This window comes from Dipodomys spectabilis, unplaced genomic scaffold, assembly GCF_019054845.1.
Source record: "Dipodomys spectabilis isolate Male_0828 unplaced genomic scaffold, ASM1905484v1 ptg000264l, whole genome shotgun sequence".
Classification (NCBI taxonomy): Eukaryota; Metazoa; Chordata; class Mammalia; order Rodentia; family Heteromyidae; genus Dipodomys; species Dipodomys spectabilis.
Genome location: NW_024870941.1, coordinates 8762319 through 8786166, shown reverse-complemented (window position 1 = coordinate 8786166; position 23848 = coordinate 8762319). Strand labels below are relative to the sequence as shown.

General features: G+C 53.6%; 1 protein-coding gene across 1 annotated transcript in view; it reads left to right on the top strand.

Moving 5' to 3' along the window:
• The first annotated feature begins 214 nt into the window (after window positions 1-214).
• Slc45a4 (solute carrier family 45 member 4) overlaps window positions 215-23848 on the top strand; it is a 62691-nt gene continuing 39057 nt past the window's right edge. The window contains exon 1 of the mRNA XM_042699972.1: window positions 215-258. The gene's annotated coding sequence lies outside the window, so the exon portion shown is untranslated. The remainder of the gene's footprint in view (window positions 259-23848) is intronic.

Here is a 23848-nt window from a genome sequence, read left to right as displayed (position 1 = left end):
GCGGAGCGGCTGTTTCCGACCCGATAAAGCGGCGTTGTCCCCGCGCGCCGGCCGCAGCCTCGCAGCGCTCTCTCCGCGCCCGCGTCGCTGACTGACGGACCGTCCGCCCGGCCGGCCGCCGAGGGGCGCAGCCGCCGCCCGGACGCCCCGCCGCCGCCCCGGTGCGCCCGGGGCCCGCGCCCCCATCGCCCGCCCGCCCGCCGCCCGGCCGCCCCGCCGCCCCGCCGCCGCGCCCGCGGCCCCGGCCGGAGGAGACAGGTGAGCGGCCGCCGGGCCCCGCACCTGAGGGGCCCCGCACCCGGGCACCTGGCGCCCCCCCACGCCCCGCGCGGCCCGGGCCTCGAACTGGCGGCCCGCACGTCCCCCGGGGAGGGCTCCCCGGGTCTCCCCCGCCCGGGCCCCCGGGCCTGGCGCGGCTCCCCCCCCACGCCGGCCCCGGGCCTCCGGCCGCACCTGCCTTCCGCGTCCCGGCGCCCCTCTCCGTCCTGCCCCCGAGCCGGCCCGCCGCCTCCAACTTCGGAGAGTGGGGCCGCGGCGCCCCCCGCGCCCCTCGGCGGCCTCCCCCACCCGCCGGCCCCGAGGGGCCGGGGCTCCGTTCCAGGGAGTCCGTTTGAAGACGCCCGTCTTTCCCGTGGCCGTCCTTGTCCCCGCCGGGGCCGGGCGGTCGGCGCCGCGGGGTCCGGAGCCTCCGGTGCGGAGACGTCGCTGCGCGGTGGTCCGGACCTGAGCACGCCTGCCCCGCTCCGCCGCCCGCCGCCCGCCGCGGGCCTCCGGCCTAACCCTTTCCTCGCCAAGGTGCGCCGCGCGCGCGGCGGGGAGCGCGTTCCTGCCCTGCGAGGGCTCGGCCGGGCGGCCTGGGTGAGTGGGCCCGCAGCCTGCTCGTTCCTTCACCCTAATGCTCTGGAAGGGAGAAGGGGGCACCGGGTCTCGAGGGAGGCTGGGACTTGGGTCTTCCCGGTGGGGTCTCGGCTGGAGTGCCGCTTCCAGGTTCCAGGACTGAGCCCCGCCCCCCATCTGGTCCCTCTGGCCGCTCCTTGAGATTGGGGTGGTCCTGAGAAGCAGCAGGGCTTCCGGGGTGAGCAGTTACTGACCGGTCGAGTGACCATCGCGGGTCCCGAGACCCCGGCAATTGGGGAGCAAGCCCCCTCACTGGCTGTGTCCCAGCTCCGCAGGAGTGCCAGCGCTCTTCCCTGCGCTGTCTCCGCGCTTGTGGGGTGCGGTAGGAAGCTTTCCCTCGCCTATCTTGTTCTTGTAGTGGGAAAAGTAGAGCATAGAAGCTGGAGCCCCGGGCAGCAAAGTCCTTGAGACTCTCATCTCCGATGAACCGCCGGAAAACCAGCAGTGGAGCTGTGGCAAAGTGATAGAGCACTAGCCTTGAGCAAAAAGAGCTCAGGGACAGCGCCCAGGCCCTGAGTTCAAGCCCCACGACCGTCCTCTCCGCCCTCCCCCACTGCCCGCCCCCCAAAAAAGCTGAGGGACTGCTTTATGAATTAAGAAGTATGACAAATGGACATCGGAGGACACACACCAGCCTTGAATGATTTTCTCACATTATCTACTAGGTCTCAATTATGTATTAAATTAGAGTGAGTAGAGTTTAACATTCTGGAGAGATTTTGTAGAAGCCCCAGAATGGAGAGCCGTGCCAGTTGTGGCCTGAAGCCATGTGGGCACCAGGTGGAAGGAGACTGGCATAACTAATCAAGTGCTTCCGGGGAAAGAGGTCATCCTCTTAAAATCCAGAACTTTCGGTCCCATTCCGGCTGATTGTTTTTGTGGCTGCCGGTTTGCAAGTCTTGAGCAGTATTTTGGTGTGAGGAGGTTGGTTTGTCTGGCTTGTGCCTCTGGTGGGAAGAGGGCAGCTGTCCAGGGCCAGCTCCCTGGGCCCTGGAGATTTGTTTGCGGAGATGCTGTGCCTGCAGCTTTGGCTTGGGTTGCATAGTAAGAGCACATCAGAGATTGGACTGGGTGATCTCCAAGGTAGCTTGCGCGTTTCACACCCTCTAACTTGCTCATTGGCGGGGAGGAAAAGGGGGAGGGGCCGAGGAGAGCAGTAAACCAGTTTCTGCCCTTTCTGGAGCAGGGAGATCCCGCCTCCGTGCGGATCTGCAAGGGGGGGTGGGGCAGCGGCTGTGACAGAGGCAGCGACAGCAGCGGCTCTCCCATCCCTCATGGAAGAAGGAAGCCTGGCAAGGTAGTTGGACCAACATTTACATCTCTAGGTGCCGAATTGCCTTCATCCATGGTGTCAGGAGTGCAGGTGGGGAGGACCAGGGAGGGACAGTATTGAGGTTCTGGCTGCTGCCATCTTCATTTTCTGACAGGCGCACCCACCCTCCCTTGCCCTCTCCCACAGCCCAAGAACCCTGATGACTAGCTCTGGGTAGCCAGCAGCGGTCATTTGTGACAGCCTCCTGCCTGGCACAGGGTGAGGGCTACTGGTAAGCCCTGTAGGTGACGACAGCCCCCAAATTGCCAGTGCCCTTGGGAGGGAACACGCTGGCAGAGCTGTGCCTGTAATTTGTGGAGCCAGAACATGCTAGAAGTCATGCTCCTGTTAAGGATGGGTAAAGACACTGCTCTGTGTTGGCCTCCTGTGGTTCCTTGGATTTTTTTTTTATCTCACCTAATTACGTCGGTGAGGATGCACTAAGACACCATTAGAGGGGCTCCTAGACTGCAAGCCAGGAGCTGAGGGAAACCCCAGGGCAAGAACAAACCTCGCTGCGCTGCGGAAGAGCAGCCACCTGGGGGGTGGAGGACCCGCAGGCAGGCGTCTGCCCCGCTGATGTGCACCTCCCCCATGCGCTCCCAGACAAATGCCCCTTGTCTGGATTAGCAGAGCTGCTCCACCAAAATCAATGAACAAGGAGCTTTTAAGATGTGGGCTTCTAAGACCTGCTCAGCGTGGCCCTTTTTCTCAGTATCAGATTCTGAGCCCTTCCAAGTTGGGCACACATGGGAAGAACCTGGAGAGTCCTGGGCTTCTGAAAGGCTGCCCTGCCCAGAAACAAGACTATGTGCACCCATCCCTAGGCACCACCAAGCCCCGAGCCTTGGGGGTAGAAGCCTGTAATGTTCCTAGAGTGGCTTCCGTGGCGTAACTTAACAGGTGGCACTTAAATGAGATGAAAGCCTGCCGGGGAGATGGGGGCAGGAGGATAGCTTGTTTAAGGCCAGCCTGGGCTACGTTGAAAGATTGTCAAAAAAATTTCCCTCCAAAAGAAAATGAGACTTGTGGTGGGGGATGGGGCAGCAGTGTCCCCTGTTGGTGTTTTCCTCTTGTACTTGCCTTCTCAGGAGATCCTGAGCAGTAGTGTGGGCCCGACCGCTTCGTACTGCTTGCAGGGTTTAGGGGTTAAGGCACAGAACACTTGGATCCTTGAATGCCCAGCTCAAATGAGGTCCACTGCTTGGTTTTGGAGAGAGGTAGTAGGAAACATCACAGACCCGAGGTTAGGGAGACAGGCGTGAGTTCCGTTTAGCTCAGCTGCTGTGTGGCTTTGAGTCCTTCAGTGAGAAAGAGGGGTTTCTTGCTTCTCTCTCAGTACGGGAGTTTGAACTCAGGGCCTGCATTTATTACACAAGTGTTCCACCACTTCAGCTGTGCTCCCAGCCCTTTTCGCGTATTTTTCAGGTGGAGTTTTGTGTTTTTGGCCTGGGCAGCCTTTGCTCTGGTCTTCAGTCTTCCTACCTACCTACGGTGCCTCTGTAGCGGGAATTACCAGGCATTCATCATTGTGGCTGGATTGTTTTCTGAGATAAAGTCTCACCTATTACACATTTCTGCCTCTTTCATAGCTGGGATTTGAGTTTCACTTTCTTACCTAGTAAGAGCTCCAAAACATGGGTTTACTGTGAGGGAGGGAGTCTTAGGGAGCTGCCAGGAGGGTGCATTTTGTGCTGAGCATTGCCGCGCCCCATGGCAGGAGTCCAAGGGTGCCAATCAGTCCAGCGTGGGGACCTGGAATCCTGTGCACCCTTCTGAGGCCTTAAGTTTGACCAGACCCTAACCCTACTGTCAGGGAGACCTTGCTGAGACCAGACCCTGCTGTTTCCATCATCCTAGACCTGTGTGTGTGTGGGGGGGGGGGGTGCTGGCAGTGAGAAAGCTGCATTCCTGAACCCCAGCCCAGCCCAGGAGTTGGGGAGGGAAAGCACTTTGCATCCTGGGGTTCAACTGCTATAAGAATTTTGTGTGTGTTTGTGTTTGGTCGTGGGGCCTGAACTCTGGGCCTGGGCGCTGTCCCTCAGCTCTTCAGCTCAAGGCTAGCGCTCTACCACTTGAGCCACAGTGCCACTTCTGGCTTTTTTCTTTTTGCTTATGTGGTGCTGAGGAATCGAACCCAGGGCCTCATGCATGCAAGGCAAGCACTCTACCACTGAGCCACCTTCCTAGCCCCTGCTATTTGAATTTTGTGGCTTGGGTCTCCCATGTTCAGCCTCTGAACCCTGAGCCACTTGAGTTGGTAGGCAAGCACATCTTCCCTGTTTCAAAGGGAAACCTCGAATGCGAACTATGTAGCAAACCCTGCAGTAGAGGATGGGGAGACATGGAGATATTTTCCTGGGTGCTTGGTCTGATGTTGTGGTCACAAATCTCAATGCATATTCTAAGCAATCACTTAGATGTTGTAAGCCAAAAAAAAAAAGGCACTGGTAGTAAGCTCTTTCTTATAGCTGTCATTTTGGGGAAATGTATTAATTCAGAAGGATGTGATTGCTTTGTATTGGAAAGGGAATCTTTCCCCTCAGTTTGTTTTTCTGGTTGGGGGTTGGGATAAACTTGTACATGGTGAACGTGTGCTCTACCGCTGGGCTACACCTGTAAGCCTCTGTCTGTCTTTTTTGAATTTGAAGGTGAAGATAAAATCACTTTTCAGAAATGTGTTAGACATAAGGGGAGGACTAGCTGAGGGCCAGAAGGGGCAGCTCTTATCAATGACAAGCCATTTTTCTGAACTGAATTAGCATAGCCTTAGTGGGTTAAATAGGAAAGCTCTAGAGTTAGTCTGTTATGGCTTCACAGTATTTTTGGCTCATGTGTTCCATAAAGTCACTTGGAAGCACTCTAGGCATATTGAAAGTTGTGGGCACATTCAGTCTTTTCGTCCTAATTGTAAGTAACTGTGCAGATTTAATTTCTAGCTGGTCACCTGTAATCCCAACTGTTCAGGAGGCTGAGATCTGAGAACTGTGGTTTGGAACCAGCCTGGACAGAAAAGTGCTTGAGACTCCTTTGTATTCAATTAACAAGCAAAATTCTGAAAGTGGAGGTGTGGCTCAAGTAGTAAAGCACCAGCCTTGAGTTCAAGCCCAATACACCCCTCCCCTGAAGACATATTTCTAGAATATTATAAGCAGTTAAAAGTAACCGTTAAATCAATAAAAAATAACTGCTCTTTTGCTTTTTGTTTTGTTTTGTATCAGTTCTGGGTCTTGAATTTGGGACCTGGGCTCTCTGTCCCTGAGTAGCTAGGATTACAGGCACGAGCCACTGGCTTGAAAAATTTTTATTGGTTATTCTTCATTCTTTTCTGTAACAAAAGAATATCAAAATTACAATTTACAATGTTTTTGTAATCATTAGGCTATGCTAATTTGATCTAGAAAAATGGTCTTATCATTATAATTATTATCTGTTCAGAATTATTCTTAGGAGATTGATCTGGATAAATTGTTATTAAAAGCACAGAGTAAAAAATACACGTTAATGTTGCAACAATGAGAAGTACAAAATGTCATGTCAAAAACCAGCTTTACAATGTCGGTGTGGGGGGGGAGGGGGGGAAGAATTGGGTGGGGGGAGGGGGGAGGCTGGGAAGGGAGGTGAAGGGTAAACAAAGGAGGAGGCTGCAATGCTTGGTAAGAAATGTATGCATTATCCTGCCCATGTAATTGTAACCCCTCTGTACAGTATGTTCTCAAATAAAATTAAATTAAAAAAATAAATTAAAAAAATACACGTTAAGGGGTTCTCCAGGGTTTGTGGGGTCAGTTTAAGCAGGCTCAGATAAAGGTATTGTTGACCTGTTCTGGGAGCAAGCACGCCTTTGTTCAGGACTGTCCCAGTAGGGAACCTGCCTTAGATCTAGGTAGAGAAGGTGAGTGAAGGTGGCCTTGGGTTGGGGCGGGGACCTCTGAGGCACTGGCACTTGGCCAGAGTGACTTCTCAGGCAGTTAGTTCAGTTTTAGGAAAGTTTGTGTGCGCAGTGGCGTGGGAGCTCAGGGTTGCACATAACTCGCATCTAGGAGCCTCTGGGGCGTCTTGTGTGGCACCCTGAGCTGTCACTGTTGGCTTGTGTGTGTGTGTCTAGGTGCTGGTCTGCCTGGTTGGATGGTAGAGCCCTGTGCTTCCAAGTTGTGACACCACAGGTGCTCCATCTTAGCTTTAGTATTTGTTGGTTGCTTTCTAAATGTGCTGTGAAACAGCAAAAAGATGATAGAGGTCTTGAACAGGCCTGGTTTAGTTGGGACTGTGCATTTTTATTTGGTTGGATTAAAATGTAAGCTTGTAGAATTGTGCCTTGAGTTAAACTTTAATTTTCCAGGAGGATGTGTAAGAAGCCAGAGTGCTGCTGCTCCCTTCCAGGCCCAGCCAGGCACAGACCGAGGTCATCTGCTTGGGTGAGGGTCTTGGGAAGTGAGAGGAGGCTTCTCTCTGAAAGCCCAGGGCATCAGCACACACTTGGTGGCCTCCTCAGTTCTGAATGTCCTGTCTGAGCCACTCAACATTGGCTACTTTTAGATTAGAAACCAAAGAAATTTGGTAAGAAAGTTTAGTAATTAAATGGTCCTAGCTTCACCCTCATAAACAGTCTGCTGAGGATGGAGAGCAGAATTTGCTATTACTTAATAGTTTTGTGACTGAAGGGAAGTTTGAAGGATTCAGGGGTCCCTGGTAGTGCCCAGTTTTGTGGGCAGGAGAGCCAGCTCCTCTGTGGGTGGGCAGTATGGCTCCCTGATGCTTCCACCTGTCCTCTGGAGGGTAGGAACACAGTGAAGAGAGGTCAGGCAGTGGGCTTGGGCAGGATGGCCGTGAAAGTGTGTGGGGAAGGAGGGGGTGTATCCTTGAGTTCCAGTTGGGCCTTTGTTCTGGCGGGGTTGGAGGTGGGAGCCCAGTCTCGGCTTTTTGGGGAAGCTCGTGATGTCTATGGACCACAGAGAACAGACCGGACGACAGGGTGCAGATCCTGGTCCTGCAGCGCTGCCTTCCCTCCTTTGCTTACATTTCCTTGGCATTGGGCAGCAGTGTGAAGTCATAGCTTCAGGCAGGAGACTCTTAGAAATGCTCTGGGCTGAAAGAGCAGCACAGGGGCTTGGTTAGAAATTCCCAGCATGCAAATCTTCTCCCAGCTTGGTGGAATGGGGCAGGAATCCTGGGATAGCCCAGGCTGGTTTTCATAGCGCTTGCGTAGAAGCATTTGCATTAAAAGCTTGGAGTAGGCAGGGCCCCATCAGGCCCCAAATACCCTTCCTTCCCCCCACAGCTGCCTAGCAAGTCCAGGTGAAGGGAGCGTGGGCCCCGGAGGTGGAGGCCAGTCTATTCCTGACTCCAGATGTGCAGACAGCAGTGGGTACCCTGGGACTGGTGCCTGGCTGGGCTGCAGGGGAGCATGTACAGGGCCTTAGGGAGGGCAGTGCTGCTGCAGGCAGCCTCCGAAGAGCCAGTTGAGTTTAATGCTAAGAGGACTGGCGGGCAGGGATAGGGGAGGCAGAGAGGTCCTAGTCCTCTGTGGGAGGAATGCAGGGTGCAAGCGGTGCACTTCCGCTGAGCATTCCTGGCTCTGTGACCTTGGCCTAGAAATTGCCACTGCCTGAGCCTCAGCCTTCGCAAGATAGAGCAGCACAATGGGTGTTTGTCTCCAGCCCTTACTGGACTCTTGAAGAACAGTGGCTACAGCCACCCACACAGTGCTGAGCTCTTGGACAACTCACAAGAGCAGGTGGGTTTTGTACCCAAAGCCATGTGCAGGAGTCCAAGCCTGCAGCGCACCCAGGGCACAGACTACACTGCTCAACTCCCTTACTGCTCCCCCCTCCTTACAAATGCCTGGAGAAATGTGGAAGTGTCCTTCAGCTCCACATCCTGCCCAGAGGCCCCTCTGTAGTTACTGTCCATGCCGGATGGGGGGTCACTGAAGATGTTTGGCTGCTGGAGGCTCTGCGCCAGACAGCCGTCCCTAGCTCCCCAACCCTCAGCTTCCCCTCCCCCAAGCCAGGAGCATGAAAGGACAAAGCCTGCAGCTGGCTCAGCGCTGGAATTGGTTCCTCTGGTCCCTGCAGCTTCAGGGAGAAGCAGCACCGCACTTGTTTAGTTCCCCGCTTTGGTGTGTCCTGGGTCAGTGGGCTTGCTGGCCATTGCTGTGGAGTCAGGCTGTGAGCTGGAGGAGGGCTGTGCCCCACTGTGCTCTGGAGTGGCTCCCCAGTACTCCGGGCCAGTCCTGGAAGATGCCATGCAGGTGATAACCTGCACTAAGAGGGTCTTGAAACTTGGTATTACAGATCTTTTCAGACATGGGGTAAGACGGTTTCATCCCACACTTCTTGCCCAGTGCTTTCAGTTCTGTACACGTGCTGTGAGTCTCAACTGGCTCATCAAGGGACAGTCTGGACGGGGTTTGCTTGGCAGCCTTTGGGCCTTGACCTCCCATGTTACAGAGCGCAGACTGTGAGCCCTGCCAGGATACCTCTTCCCAGGGCTGGAGTGGGACCAGCAGTGTGGAGGACCCTGAGTTCTTACCTGTTTGTTTGTTTGTTTGTTTGTTTGAGGGGGAAGGGGGACAACAGGGTCTTAGTTTATAGCCCAGGCAGGATTCAGATCTGCTTCCACCTCCTAAATGTTGAAATTACAGACATGTGCCACCATGCTTGAAACTCAGGGTCTCCAGACTGCTAGGCAAGTGCTCTGTCACTGAGCCTCACCCCAGCCCTGTGCTTACAGTTTGAAGTGTCACTCTTTATACCCTGACTGTGTGTGTGAGAGCCACTGGGCTGAGGAGTAATGTTCTTCACATGTGAGGCAGCCGGTGGCAGCCCTAGCAGGAGGGAGGGAGGCAAGCCTGGCCCTCTGTGGCCTCTGTGATGGGAGCAGTGGTGGGCGCAGGCCGGCCTGGGCCATTGTCTCTGGCCAGTTATCGGGTCAGGCTGACGGTTTGTGCCATCTATTCAGCCGGGAAGCTGGGAGCTGATAAGACTCCTAAGGGTGTCTGTGGTTTGTGGTGACAAGTTCAGATAGGTTTTTGATTATGTTCTGTGGGTCTAGGGTGTGAGTCTGGGAGCCAAGAAAGAGCAGACTGTGGTTCCTCCCTGGACATGATACAGTTTTGGGAAATGGGTTTTGTACGTTTTAATGTGGACTTTCTTGTACTGTCCTCAGTGATCACACGTCCTGGGATTGTCTTTGCCTTTGTGGTCCTGCCTTAGTTTTGGGCCCCTTGGCCTTGCTGGGACCCCCGGCCGGCCTGCCCCTCAGAGCCTTTGCTGCTCCTTGCCCGGCGGTGCTGCTCCTGTGCCACCTGTTCCTCTGTCCCTTTGTGATCAGAATCTTACTACTGAGGCCTTGCGGCTGAGCCGGGCACATTTCTGCAGCAGTGCACATGCCCAGCTTGGCGGCAACTCAGCACTCTATGGCACGCCAGAGAGTGGGGGCTTGGAGGCTATAAGGCCTTTTGGACCCTGCTTTCTGGCTCACGGACATTGCTGCCCACTGGCTTGCATGTGGTGGCCTGGGCAGGGCATTCTCTCCACCACTTTCGTGAGGGTGCTGGTCCCCTTCTGGTCCCCAGCATTGAATCACCTCCCAGTTCCTCCACTTTGGGAGGTGAGATTTCAGCATGGGGGCTGGAGGGGACACACTCAGTCTATAGTACTCAGTAATTACCAGCTGTGATGATTTAATTACCATTAGCCCAGTTGGTGCTGCACTTAGAGGGGGAGTATACCTTGAAATTATCTCTCTCTCTCTCCTGGATGGAGCCCTTCAGAAATCCCTGTGCAGCTCCAGCTGGCTCTGATAAGTAAGGGCCTCTGTGAGCAGGTGTCCTGTGCCATGTGGGCTACAATGAACCTGTGAGCTTGCTGACCACACTTTGGACTGGGTGTACTCACTTGCTAAATGAGAAAACAGGCTCAGTGCCCTTACGGCACTACACTCCTGACTGTCCCTGCTCAGTGCATGGCCTGTGGGAGGGGAGGGTGCAAGGCTCTTTCTGTGGAAGTAAGGAAGCAGCCCTGACCTTGAGGATACACGTGGACGAGATCTGTTTGTTCCTTGGTTGTGGTGAGGCCAGCCAGGGAGGGCTTTTCGGAATTGTGGGCTCAAAAGAACCAAAACCCAATTTGAGCTGAACCCCTATGGGCCTGCCTGGCTCCAAGTGCACCCAGCATTGTGATCCATACACCGAGTGTGCTGCTTCCCTCCTCACCCCCGTGCCGTGGTCTCCCCCAGCAGCTAGGAGACAAGACCTGAAAGGAGGGCTGCTGACAGAGCTCTGAGTGTCACAGGGTGCTGTGATGTAGCGTCTGTGTCTTTGGTTCCATGCATCCAGCAGGTGGAAGGTCTGCAGACAGAGTGTCACTGTACCTCTGCATCACCTGGGCATTGCCTACATCACAAGCAGCTGTAGTTTGTGCTAGCATCTCAGCATAAACATGAACTACTGTGCCCAGGATTAGGGACTGTCCCCTAAGTGATGGCCCTGGGAATTCTGGACTTGAGCCTTGGGCATGCCCATTAGTGCTCACAGGGCCGGAGGGCTGAAGCAGCTGGGCTCAGGTGCCTCTCCCTGAGGCCTCTGAGGCTGTTTCTGGCCAAGCTATGGCCCGCATTCCCACTCTGCAACCCTTGGGCCTTTGGTGGTCACCTATACTCTGACCTGAGGCCCTGCACCCACCCATGGCCCCCACCCTGCCCCAGATGGACAGGTTGCCATCTTTGGGAATGTCAGACCTCTTCTTTGCTAATAGAGGATGACTTCTAAGTTCTGGATGTTTTTTCTTTTTCCTTTTTCTTTTTAAGTACCTGGAGTTTTATTTATTATTAAAGTACTTGGTACTGGAGTTTGAATTCATGTCATTGTGCTTGATGGGCTTGCTCCCTTGGCTGGTGTCCTTCCACTTCAGCCTGGCTTTTTTGCTGGTTATTTTGGAGATGAATCACTTTCTGCCTTGGCTGGCTTCAAATCATGATCCTCTGGATCTCAGCCTCCTGGGTAGCTAGGATTACCAGTGTGAGCCACCAGTGTGCTCACTCTCTCTGTCTTTCTCTCTTTCTTTTATTATTATTATTATTAATTGTGAAAATAGCATACAGAGGGGTTATAATTACATGGGCAAGATACTGAGTACATTTCTTATCAAGCATTGTTGCCTCCTCCTTTGTTTCCCCTTCCCATCCCTTCTCGTATTTCCCCTCATCTGCCCCCCCTTTCTCTCTCTCTCTCTCTCTCTCTCTCTCATCAGTCATGGGGGGTCTGGGACACTGTCCCTACGCTTTTTCACTCAAAGCTAGCACTCTACCACTTTGAGGCACAGCTCCACTTCAGGTTTTCTGGTGGTTAATTGGAGGTATGAGTATCATGGACTTGCCAGCCAGGGCTGACTTTAAACCATGATTCTCAGATCTCAGCCTCTTGAGTACCTAGGATTTCAGGTGTGGGCTACCAGCACCCAGCTCCTCTTTATCTTTCTCTCTTTTTTCTTCTCTTCCATTTTTTCCTTCCTTCTTTCCCTTCCCTCCCTTCCTTTTCTTGTTCTCTTTCTTTTTTCTCTCCCTTCCTTCCTTTTTTCTTTTTCTTTCTCTCTCCCTTCTTTTTCTTTCTCTTCCTTCTTCCTTCCCTCCCTCATTCCCTGTCTGTCTGTCTGTCTGTATTGGGGCTTGAACTCACGGCCTCCCACTCTTGCTTAGCTTTTTCTTCCCAAGGCTGGTACTCTACCATTTCAGCCACAGCGCCACTTCTGTCATTTTGCTGGCTAATTGGAGGTAATGCCCACACTAGCTTTGAACCTCTGTCCTTAGATCTCAGCTCCTCTCCCGAGCAGCTAGAATTATAGCGCCCAGCTCTTTTTCTTCCCTTCCTTTCTGTTTGTCTAACTTTGACAAGGTCTTACTGAGTGGCCCAGGTTGGCCTCAGACTCGTCCTCCTCCCAAGTGGTGGGATTACAGGCTTGCACCCCCACAGCTAGCTATTTGTACTTTTTAATCAGTAGAAATTGTGTGGGAAGTATGGTGGAGGTGGGTCTGTTTATTGCTATGTCACACTGCCCCTGCCAGTTCTAGGATGCACAGGACACCTGCAGGTAGAAGGATGAAAAGGAAAGTTAATGGAGGAGCAGGAGAAGGGATGGACAGATTAGGGATATGGTCAAGAAGACTGCAGCTCAGGCTGTGCCCAGCAGTAGCGAGCTCCCACCATGCACCCAAGAGACAAGGGCTTGGCTGTCAGCGGTGGTGTGGTGAGGTGGGGTGACCTTGCCTGGACGGGTACTGGTGAACTCTGCCCTGCAGCCTCCCCGTGGCTTTCCTGACTGATGGAGCTGTCTTCACTGCCAGTTGTATTGATGGTCGCTCGTGGTCCTGGGAAGGACAGAAGGGAACTGCCTTGACCAGCAGAGCTAAAAAAGAAGAGCCCAGAGGAGGTTTGGTAGTGGGTTCCAACCATGGGTGTGTTGGGAGAGTGCATCTCAGGAAGTGCTGGGCAGTGAGAGCCAGGGGATATGGGAGCACTTGTTGGGAGGATTTCCGTGTGGACCTGAGCAGACAGGCTCAGGGCTCTCTGAACAGGACAGGACAAGCGTTGCTTTCTGGAATCGGGAAGGAGGTGGTGCCAAGCCCCTTGCTTAAATGTATTGATTAGATGGACGTTTCATGTTGATTATGAAATGTGAAAGCCGATTTTTGCTGAGCCTGTTTTTGCTAACTCAGTCTTCCTCAGCTGGGTCTGTGCAAGGTTTCTGCTCAGACCTTGGGAGGTCATGCCACACACAGACCCCAAAGCAGGTCACCATCACCCCGCTTGCCAAGCAGTTAGCCTCCACCAGGGCCCATGACAGTTCTCCTGCCGGCCCTACTGTCTTTGTCTTACTTGACAGAATGACACTTGTTCTACTGGCAGTTGGCTGATCATTCCTCCCATCCATTCCTCTGGGGTCAGTTCTAGAAATACGGCCCACCCAATAATCTACCTTCACCAAGTGTGTGCATTGAGTAACGGGGCTTTCCGCTCTGATGCCATTTCATGTTGCCTGGGGTCTTGTCTTGAGCTCCTGAAATCAAGTGTCCCCTCAGTGTTTAGGTGTAATGGCATGCTTCTTCTGCCATTTTTGGTCCTTTTTTTTTTTGTATGTCCTGAGAAAGTAACAAAAGGGAGACCCATGTAATCAAATTTATAGGAAGATTATGTCACAACTGAATTGCAACAAAAAATGCCTTGAATTGCCTGGCCTTCCTTCAGGCAGGTGGAGTCTTCTGCTAAAAGCTGTATGCCCCATCTCAGCAGTGTGGTCTCATAATTTCTGGGTGCAGTTTAGGGGGTTGTCTCCTGGTGCCCACCAAGGAGGAGCCTCCTACCCCCTCTCTGGGCCCAGTGAACTGCTGGTAACGCTCTGTGTCCAGGGCTGATCCTGCTGGGTTGTTTGTTGGTGATTGCTGAAGCTGCCTGCTGAGAAACTGGAGGGTCTGTGCTGGGCGCGGGCTCTGCTCAAGCCCTAGGCAGCTGACCTCACAGCTTTTTGTGAGGGTTTGTCTTCCTGTCCTTGTCTTGACTGGCATTGGTGCCAGGCACGCTCGCATCTGCCACAGCACAGCATGACTGCTGGCCACTTTGGTGTCTCAAGCTTACTTTGCCGGGAAAAGTAGAGGAGTTAAAATTAGCAGTGAGTGCCACAGAAAGTCAAGGTTGTCCAAAAGAACTAGGCAATGTCACATTGTAAAATGTGGCCGAGATAAGACTTGGCAGCAAAGACGCCACGGGTGGAATTTGCAGCTGAGCCAGGCTGGGTGGGAGGTGGCCTAGAGCTGCTGCCCCAGGAGAGGAGCCCAGGAGATGCTGGCCCCTGCCAGATGTGCACCCCAGACAGAGCATGCTGGACCTTCCAGGACCCCCGTGGACCCCAAGTCCCTTGGGTACAGTGGTGTGGTTGTGTGTGACCCGCCTGGGTCCTGCTTCTGCTCCCTGCAGACGCTGCAGTACTCTGCATTTTTTCCTGAATATTTTCTGTCAGTTGTTGGTGAATGTGGATGGAGGGCTGACTGTACAAACACCCCTTTATACACAGTGTGATACCATATGAGGAAGATGATGTTACCACAGAAGATGTAGATTGTTTTACATTCCTGTGTTACTGTTCACATTGTACACTAAGTTGTAGTATATACATGTGTCTAATTGCATCCATTACATATAGTCTTTCTCACTAGTATAATTCATGATTACAGTATGCATCTTGTATTAGGAAGTTCCTTGGGGGATGTCTGGCTGTCAGAGTTCAAGTTCTGCAGTAGCTCATTTTCATTTTGGTGGAGGGCTAGCTGGGGAGGGCTTCTGGGTTTCACCAAAGGTTTTTTTTTTTTTTTAATTTTTAAAAATTTTTTTTTTTTTTATTTTGCCAGTCCTGGGGCTTGAACTCAGGGCCTGGGCACTGTCCCTGAGCTGCTTTCTGCTCAAGGCTAGCACTCTGACACTTGAGCCACAGCGCCACTTCCGGTTTTTTGTCTATATGGTACTGAGGAATGGAACCCAGGGCTTCATGCATGTTAGGCAAGCGCTCTACCATTCCCAGCCCTCACCAAGGTTTTTTGTTTTTTTTTTAATTTAATTTTATTTGTGAACATACTGTACAGAGGAGTTACAGTTACATGGGCAGGATAGTGCGTACATTTCTTACCAAGCATTGCAGCCTCCTCCTTTGTTTACCCTTCACATCCCTTCCCAGCCTCTCCCCTCCCCCCCAATCCCAATCCTTCTCCTCCCCCCCCCCCCCCCACCAAGGTTTTTGACCTGGAGTCTGAACCCTCCAAGCCTGGAGGCCCCCAGCCTGCAGGGCACAGGTGGTACTTAGCTGGCTCCCACAGTGAGGAGTTGGAGAGATGCATGGTGCTGCTTCCTGTCGCCGCTTCCCTGGCTGGGCTGTTGGTTCTCACCAGGTTGACCATCAGCCTCCCTTGAGGTGCCTCTCCTCTCCAGGGCTGGGCATGGGGGCTTACAGCTGTAATTCCAGTGGTGCAGGAGCAGATGGGAGGATCAAGGCCCAAGGGACAAAACAAAGATAGTCTCTGAAAAATAACCGAAGCAGGAAGGGCTAGAAACATGGCTCAAGTGGTAGAGTACTTGCTCTGGGTCTCTTGAGTTCAAGCCCCAGTACTGCCAAAAAAAAAAAAGGTTTTGCGCTCATTCTTGTCTTTGGCTGGAGCAGTCAGGGGTTTGCACAGTTTGGCCCAGCTTGTGGCCCAGTGTGTGGAGCTTGGTTTGAGTGATGACACAGGATTCTGTGTCTTCAGTCTTCCTGCATCCAGACCCTGCTCTGTAAGGTCTTCCACGAGACAGTAAAAGCACAGCTGCCTTGGCAGTATGACCCCACTAGCAGCCTTGGCCGGCTGCATGGTCACCCACCTCAGAAGCATCATGCACGGGCCCTGACCATCCTCGCACCCTCCATGCCCTTGCCTTTGACCACTGTGCCCTCCACTCTGTGAAGTCACCTTTCTTGGGGTCATTAAGTGTCTCCAGGCTCTGGAGAACAGCCTGCTGGTGTCTCCTTGCTTGCCACCTATGATGTCCTGCCATGCCTTCCCTCTGACTTCTACTCACTCTGCCCAGGACTGGCATCTGCAGGTCACTGGTCAGATTATTCACTGCAGCTACAGTGCTTCCTGACATTCTGTGCCTCTGTCCAGCGCCCAGTCACCTTGCCTGGATGTCCCACCCTCCTACCACCTTTCCCTGCCCAGTAGTGGCACTGTGACTAGCTAGATGGAGTCCACAGGGATAGAACTGCTGTTCAGCTCCTGCTGGGTACACAGCCTGGATAGCGGTCATGCTGCTCTGAGGAGGATTGGGGCCAGGTGTCTTAGTCTTGGTCCAGGAGTAAACTATGAACAGCACACAGTGAACAAACTGTGAACAGTTCACAGCTGCTGATGTGCTGAGAACAGAAGGGTGCCTACAAGTGGTCCTGCTGGACATCTGCTGGGTGGGCAGGGCAGGAGAAGGGTGTGGGGGTCCCTGGCAAACAGTTCCATCAAGAGCTGTAGCAACTGGACAAAACCTTGTTACCCTGGTGGGGTCACTGGGCACATGAAAAGTGGCACCTTGATGTAGCCCAGGTTTACGTGCGCATCGTTAAGAGCGCTTGCTCCTCCTCCATGCCCCTGGCTGGTTCAGCCTTTCCTGAGAGCGTCCAGCCAGTGCCCACTGCCCTGCAGGCAGGTGGTGCGGGCTCATTCCCAGTTTGTCTGTGGATGCTGCCTTGGCTAAGGGTGTTGGCGGCCTCTGTTGGTGGCTGTGAGCAGCCAGGGGGTTTCTCTGCTGGGGATTATGACAGCGTCCTCTAGGGTGGCAGACCCCTATACCCAGCCAAGTCCTCTTGTGTGCTGCTTGGGTCTGCTTGGTTTTTCTCTTGCTTGTGGCCATCTGTCTCCTGTGTGCACCGTGACTGCTTGCTGACCAAGACATCCTGACAGCTCTAGAAGGGGCCCAGCTCCATGACTGCCCATCCCTTCTCTTTCTCTACACTCCCCGCCCTTCTTAGTTATCCTTTCAGACATGCTTTAGAAACACTGGTCCTGTCACCCATAAACTAGCTGCTGGAGAACCCAGGCCAGGCCATGGCTGGATGCAGCAGGGCTTGAATGAAGGTTTCCCCCTAGTTCTCTCTCCTGCACTTGTCAGGCTGCCTGTCTTTCTGCTAAAGTAGCAGAGACACGTGGGGGGAGGGGGCTCTGGTGCCAGCTGCCTTGGTTCTAATCTTGAATTTTTCAGCCAAGTGATTTTGGTCCTTCCTGTCTGTTTCTCCATCTGTAATGCTAAGACTCCCTTCCCCATACTGGATTGTTAAATGCATTAATAGGGATACAGTTTCTAGGATAGGAATTGGCTCATAGGAAGTGCCTTGCAAGGTTCAGCTACAGTTGCTGAACACCCACCTGATGCAGTTTAATAGGCGGTATCTACAAATTGCTGAAGACACATACCCAAACACAAGACTCTGCTGTTCACAGCAGAAAGCGTGAGACCTGGAGTAGCTTGTGACTGTCTGAAGGTGGGCTGAGCTCTCTTCTGAATGGCTGTTGAATAGCCTGTGTAGAACTGAGCACTCTGAACTGGGTGTCTCAGAGTGACTTGGAGTGGCAGGTTGGGCCCAGTGTGTGGCTGGTGAAGAAGTAGGTGGGCAGCAAGGAGGACATGGTGGCCGCCTGTCTGGCAGGAGCTGTGTGGTACTGGGGTCATCGTCTGTGCACTGGGCCCTTCCTGTTCAGAGCCAGAGCCAGGTGCCGGAGCAGTGGAGGGACCACCCTACCTGGAAGGTAAGGGAGATTCTGGGGGGAGGGGTTGGGAGCAATTAAAATAACAAGGGCTTTGGGAAGGGGGGCCATAGAGAAGAGGCTAGGTGGCTGGAGGAACCCACCTGTGGGCCAGGAAATGGGAATTGTTGCTAGGCAATCTCTCTTGTGATCCCCCTTCCATCCCTAGCTTAGGTGGTACTACTACCTGAAGCCTTGGAGGCTGTGCCCAGGGAGGGCTGGCAGTCAGGCCCACCTGCCTTCACAGGCCTGTGAGCCAGGGCCAAGGATCGAGCCTGTAGAGGTCAGTAGTACCTGGCCATCAGTCTTAAGTGCCCAGCCAGTGTTCTTTGGCCCCACAGGAGGCTCTCCCTACCTGTGGCAGTCCTTAGGGAGAGTAGTGGGTGAAAAGCACCTTTACTACTGTGCCTTCAAAGACATCCTTCTACCAAAGACATAAATAAGTAATTGACTGTCTTAACTGGCTGGTCCACTGCCTAAACCAGACAACCAGCCGCCTGCTGGCCCTGTGGGGGCTGTTCACTGCAGGAGGGCTGATTGGGTGGGAGGCACAACTCAGCTCTTCTGTCCTGACAGGTGATTTTCTCCTAGAAAGCCCTTTCCTTGCCTAGGTGAGCTTACCTGTCAAGCCATCAGGGTGGCTGAGTCATTCTGGTATGAACCAAGATCTGCCAAGAAAGGTTTTGTTAGTTGTGGTCATGTTTTCTCCCTGTTAAAATTAGTCTTTTGAGGAGAGAGTGAGGTGTTGAGTTTACAACTGTCTATTAGGCCTGCTGCCTAGCCCTGCAGGTCCAGCTGGGAAGATCAGGCCTTGTGCGTCGCTCTTGGGCAGAGCTACTTTGCTTGTTTGCTTGAACCTGCCCTGCTCAGGTCTGTAGAGGCTACAGGCCCTGCTAGCTGTCCTGCTGGTCTGGCCTGGCCTGGGCCCGGGTGGGGGGTGGAGGGTGGGGGTGGGGACACGGGTGTTGAAAAGAGCACTAGCTCTTCACCCCTGAGGAAGGGTGGATGAGGCCAAGGCAGGGTGCTGGAGTGGAGGGGCTCCTGACCTGCGGCTCTGGGAAAGCAAAGGAGCTGTGTGTGAAGGAGTCTCTGAAGACCCCTGAGCGGGGACAGAGGACCAGTGCAAGTCGATGTCCTCTGTGTTGAGTTGTGCTGTGTGAAAAAGTGGTTGCTTTTGAAACAGGACTTGGATTTTCTGGGGAGGACTGAAAGTGGTTTTCTTAAGCCAGAGTGGTGGCACACAGCTGCAATCTCAGCTCTGAGGAGGCTGAAGTGGGAGAATCAGGAGTTCAAGACTATCCTGCGCTATATAGCTAGACTCTGTCTCAGAAAGCAGGTGGCTTGAGTAGAGGATCTATTGAAAAGGCATTCTTTATAAAGTTTTTGTTTGGAGCAGCGCCGATGACCAAGGCCATGGCCTCACACACACTAGACAAGCTCTGGACCACTGGCCACATCCCCAGTCCCCTAAAAATGTTTTTAGGGTCCAGTTGGGAGGTGTCTGCAGACTTGTGCACTGCCTCGTGTGGCCTTGGCTTCCCATTCACTAAGGTTACCTCTGGACTGGCAGAGCACAGGGGCTCTGCCCATTCCTCGGTCCTGTACCCCACTGGAGGTGCAGTGTGTAGAAGCGGGCTTTCCGGAATAGACCGTATGCCCCGCCATTTGATCTCTACTCCTGGTTCAGTCAGGAAGGTGGGGATGGAGCTGTGAGCTCTGACCCACCCTCCTGGAGGCCAGGGGTGGCAGTGAGGGCACAGTGGGCTCCTGCGGGATGTGTCCCTTATGCCTTTGTCACTCCTGGAAGCTTCCATCACTAGATCGTCAGGGTGGACCAGATGGGGAGCTCCCATTTGGCTTGGCTACCAAAGTCAGTGTGTGTGGTCAGCCAGAAGAGCCACAAGGTGCCCTGCTCACTGGCCTGCGCAGTGTGCCAATGCCTACCATCGAGGGAGTGCACTGCAGTCCGGAAGCCTGCACTGGCCCAGGAATGTTGGGGGACATGTAGGATTACGGGCATGAGCCCCCATTTAGCCTCCTTACAGTTTTCTGGGGAGAGACCTGCCTGGTCACCCCGGGCATATGTCTGCCTCTGTCCTGGTTGCCGTCCTGCCCTCCAGTGCTTACCTCACTGGGCACAGGTTCTAGGGACGGCAATGGCAACTGGGGGCTTTGATTCCTTACCCAAGCATGGCCCAGAGAGGTGGGGGTGGCTTCCCTTGTCCTGGTGGACAAGGAGGGTGGTTCGTGGCTGTGGTCACAGAGAAGAGGGGTGACCACCAGTGGCAAAGGCAGGAGGAGCCCTCTCTCATCAGGGAAAGTGAGGGGCCTAGGAACACCCTGCTATGGGCGGTACCTGCCTGGAGCAGGCAGGCTCTGCGTGGCTCTGCCTTGGCCTTTATCATCATGGGTCAGCCTTGCTGGTGGCCTTGCCTGGGTTCTAGGGAAGAGCTGGGCATCTGCATGCCATGGTGGGTCAGGAGCCAGCACTCCTGAGGGATGGCTATCAAGAGACTGGGGTAGGGACCCTGTGGTTATTTTCCTCCGCAGCTCTTGTGTGTGTGTGTGGGGGGGCGGAACAGGAGGGAATCAGCCCACACAGGAGCCTGTCTCTGGCACATCTCAGCCCTGACGAGGGGATGGGATTAGGTGTTATCCCCAGGCAAGTTCCGCTCTCATCAAGTAAACAGAATTGGGTTACTTTGGGCCACTGGCCAAACAAGGAATAGTTTGGATTTGGTGATCTTTCTCTGGGTTGCTATTCACTGCAGAAGGTTTTGACCTGTATTCCCTTTCAGAATAGGAAGAATGGCTTATTTTTCAGAGTGGCAAATAAGGTAAAGAATGAAAGTATTTGGAAGCGTCTGTTTCCAGTAGTCTCCTGGGAAGAACATTTTTATAGACACCAGACAGCCTCGCCAGCCCTGGCCAGCTTTCCATCCTGAGGGGCCTGGAGTGCGTCCTGGGCTGGCGTGAAGAGCTGCAGGCATCTAGGACTTGGGCTGTCCTTGCTGCCCCAACACGCCAATGTGCTGGCATCTCAGTCTGCTTGCCCAGACTGCACCATGCTGCCAGCCGCAGGCAGGTGTCACGGTGCACTCAGAGCTGTTACTTTGCCCAGTGTAACAGCGGAGTCAGACTGTCCAGGTTCATCTCTGACTTTTCTTTGGTGCCAGTTCTGGAGCTTGAACTCAGGACCTAGATGCTGTCCCTGAGCTTTTCTGCTCTTGAGCCACAGCTCTACTTCTGGCTTTCTGATGGTTAATTGTGGATAAGAGACTCATGGACTTTCCTGCCCAGGATAGCTTCAAACTGCGATCCTTAGATTTCAGTCTCCAGAGTAGCTAAGATTCCAGGTGTGAGCCACTGGCACACAGCCCATCTCTGACTTTTTGAATCTCATTCAGTGGCATGTGCACCAGAGAAGCTGGCTAGGGGTTTGTATGATCTGTTTTGACCCCAGTGGGAACATGATGTCACCTATGACTTTATTGCCAACTTTTTTTGTGCCTTAAGGCTGTCTGTCAGTGACTACGGTCAGTCCTGAGGCAGTACACCCTGGTGGCAGAAAGCTAGGGAGCTGCAGTCCCTTTTGGCGTCCTTTGTGCATCTTGGCCTGGGACCATCTAAAGCAAGGCTGAGATGGAGCCAACATAGACATATGGAAGTTGCTGGACAGGCTGAGACACCGGAGGATGCAGTGTTCAAGAGCATCTTCAGGGCTGGGAAGGTGGCTCAGTGGTAGAGCGCTTGCCTAGCATGCCTGAGGCCCTGAGTTCGATTCCTCAGCACCACATAAGCAAAATGAAAAAAGCTGGAAGTGGCGCTGTGGCTCAAGTGGTAGAGTGCTAGTCTTGAGCTGAAGAGCTGAGGGATAGCGCCCAGGCCCAGAGTTCAGGCCCCACGACCGGAGCCCCCCCCCCTCAAAAAAAAAAAAAAAACAAGAGCATCTTCATCTTTTTCCATTCTGCCTTCCCTGCATGAAAAGCAAAGAAACAGGTCTGGGACCTCAGGATAAGGAGCATTGTCCTCTCACGGGAGGCCAGGCACAAGCTCAGTGGGCACTGTAGCCAGCTCCCCACAGAGGAAGGACTGAGCACAGCTCTTTCCAGCACAGAGCACTTACTACGGGGTGTCTGGAAGCACTGTGCTTCAAAGGCTCTGCACACAGCTCGGGACATGCGGTAACCTTTAGAGGAGGTCATGGGATAAGACAAGCAGGAACAGTGGGTTTGGGACACAGCTGTAAAATAACACAAATCTAGGAGATGGGTGGTTTACTATTGCTCCCTTAGACCCACAGGCTTGGCCCTGCCTCTTCTGTCCCTGACTTGGCCTTGGCAGCGGTGCCTGTGGTCTGTGAGAGCCCTGTCCTGGGGATCACTTTCCTGGTAGACTGAGGCTAGACCCATTAGGTTTGCCCACTGGAGAAGTAGCCATGAGGTCAGGGGGAAAGGGAGCTGGTACAGGCCCCAGAGGAATATGGCAGGCTTGTGACACTGCTCCAAGTCCCCCATTGCTGCCTCCTGGGGACATGATGGTCTCTTAGAAGTCCATGTGACCTGGGCCATGGATCACAAGATTACTGTGGGGTGGAGAAAAAGAGAAGTATTGAGGTGAATGTTCTCATGTAGGGTTGAGGAGTGAGGAGTGAGACAGAATTGGAAAGGCTCTTCTTCCTCTTCCTCTTCCTCCTCTTCCTCTTCCTTCTCTTCCTGTTCCTGTTCCTGAAAAGGTGGTTTGGCACTTCCAAATATACTTTGAGGTTCAGAAATTGTGTGTGTGTGTGTGTGTGTGTGTGTGTGTGTGTGTGTGTGTGTGTGTGTGTGCGCGCGCGCCTGCGCACCTGCATGTGCTCTGGACTTGGGGCTTGAACTCAGGGCCTGGGTACTGTCCTTGGGTTTTTTGCTCAAGGTTAGTGTTCTACCACTTGAGCTACAGCTCCACATCAGCTTTTTGGTGAGTCACAAACTTTTTTAAAGAGTAATGAACTTTCCCACCAACGGTGGCTTGGATGCATGATCCTCAGATCTCAGTCTCCTGAATAGTTAGGATTACAGGTGTGAGCCACCAGCACCTAGCTCAGACTGTGTAGTTTGTAGCAAAAGTTAACTAAGGGCAGGCTGTTTCTTCAGGTTCTGGGAGGGATGGGCCTCCCACAGTGCCAGGTGCCTGGAGCAGGAGGTACGTCATTTCTTTGTCAGTTCTGGGCCCGGGGCACCTTGGCTGATGGGTGGCTTTCCTGCAGAAGCCTGCCCCACCCCTTCCCTGCCCTGAGGAAGGAGATGCTGGCAGCACAGGGCCTGATAGACTTAAGGAGAGAGTGCAAGCATGGGCAGCGCTGCAGCCTCCGTGGCCTCAGTGACTTCACCTGCACTTGGTTTCTGGTAACTGGTCAGCTTCGGTGTTTTCAAGTCAGAAACATACCTTTGATAAGAGCGCTGGGTAAAAAACCTCATACAACCAATAATGCTACCGTTGTTACTCTTTCATTCCTTTTGGCCATTTAAATAAAAAATTAGACCAATTACAGTAACTGTTAACCTTTTCATCTCGATGTATCTCTTGGGGCTTGACTTGCCTATGGAGAGTTAGCTCGACTGTGTGGTCAGAAGCTGGCGGCGCCGTCTGTGCTGTAGCTCTGCAGTGGCTGCAAGGCCGAGTAGTTTAGACACTGTTGCCATGGTCAAGAGTGCATTAGTTGGTTCTCAGGGCATCCTGCAGTGGTCCTGGTCACGGAGGACTGGGTCTGACTGGGCCACAGCTGTTGTGGCCCATGCACGGGGTCCCCGTTTGCGCCTATGTTCAATGTGCTCCATAGTAACTCTCAGGAGCCCACCTGGTCTCAAGAGGCACCTGTGTAGGAGAAAGCAGTGTGGTGTGGGGAGAACAGGGTTCAGAAGTCACCTCGGTGTCTTTCCTCCTGATGAGATGCAAGCTGCATGCACAGGACCTGCCTGGGCCGCCCAGGTCAGGTCAGCTGCTCTCAGCACACTGACCCACTGGTCCACTGAGCCAAGTCTGACCTGGCTGTTTGCATTTCCCACTTGAGTTGTTAGCTACTTCTTGAACTCACGAATGAGGTTGAGTGGAGCTCTGGAGTCAGCCTAGGGCAGTGCCAGCCAGCCTGGCTGTGTGGGGGCAAGGCTGGGGCTGCTGAGGTGGCAGAGGGGGGCTCCATCCCCAGCAATGGTGCATGGGGCAGGCTGGCACTCCCCATCGGGGTATTGCCTTCCTTTGGTCACCATACCACTAAATGCCCTTCAAGAATAACCTGCCTGCAACAAAAAGCCTGGAGGCCCCCTAGTTCCCTTGATCCCCCCAAGC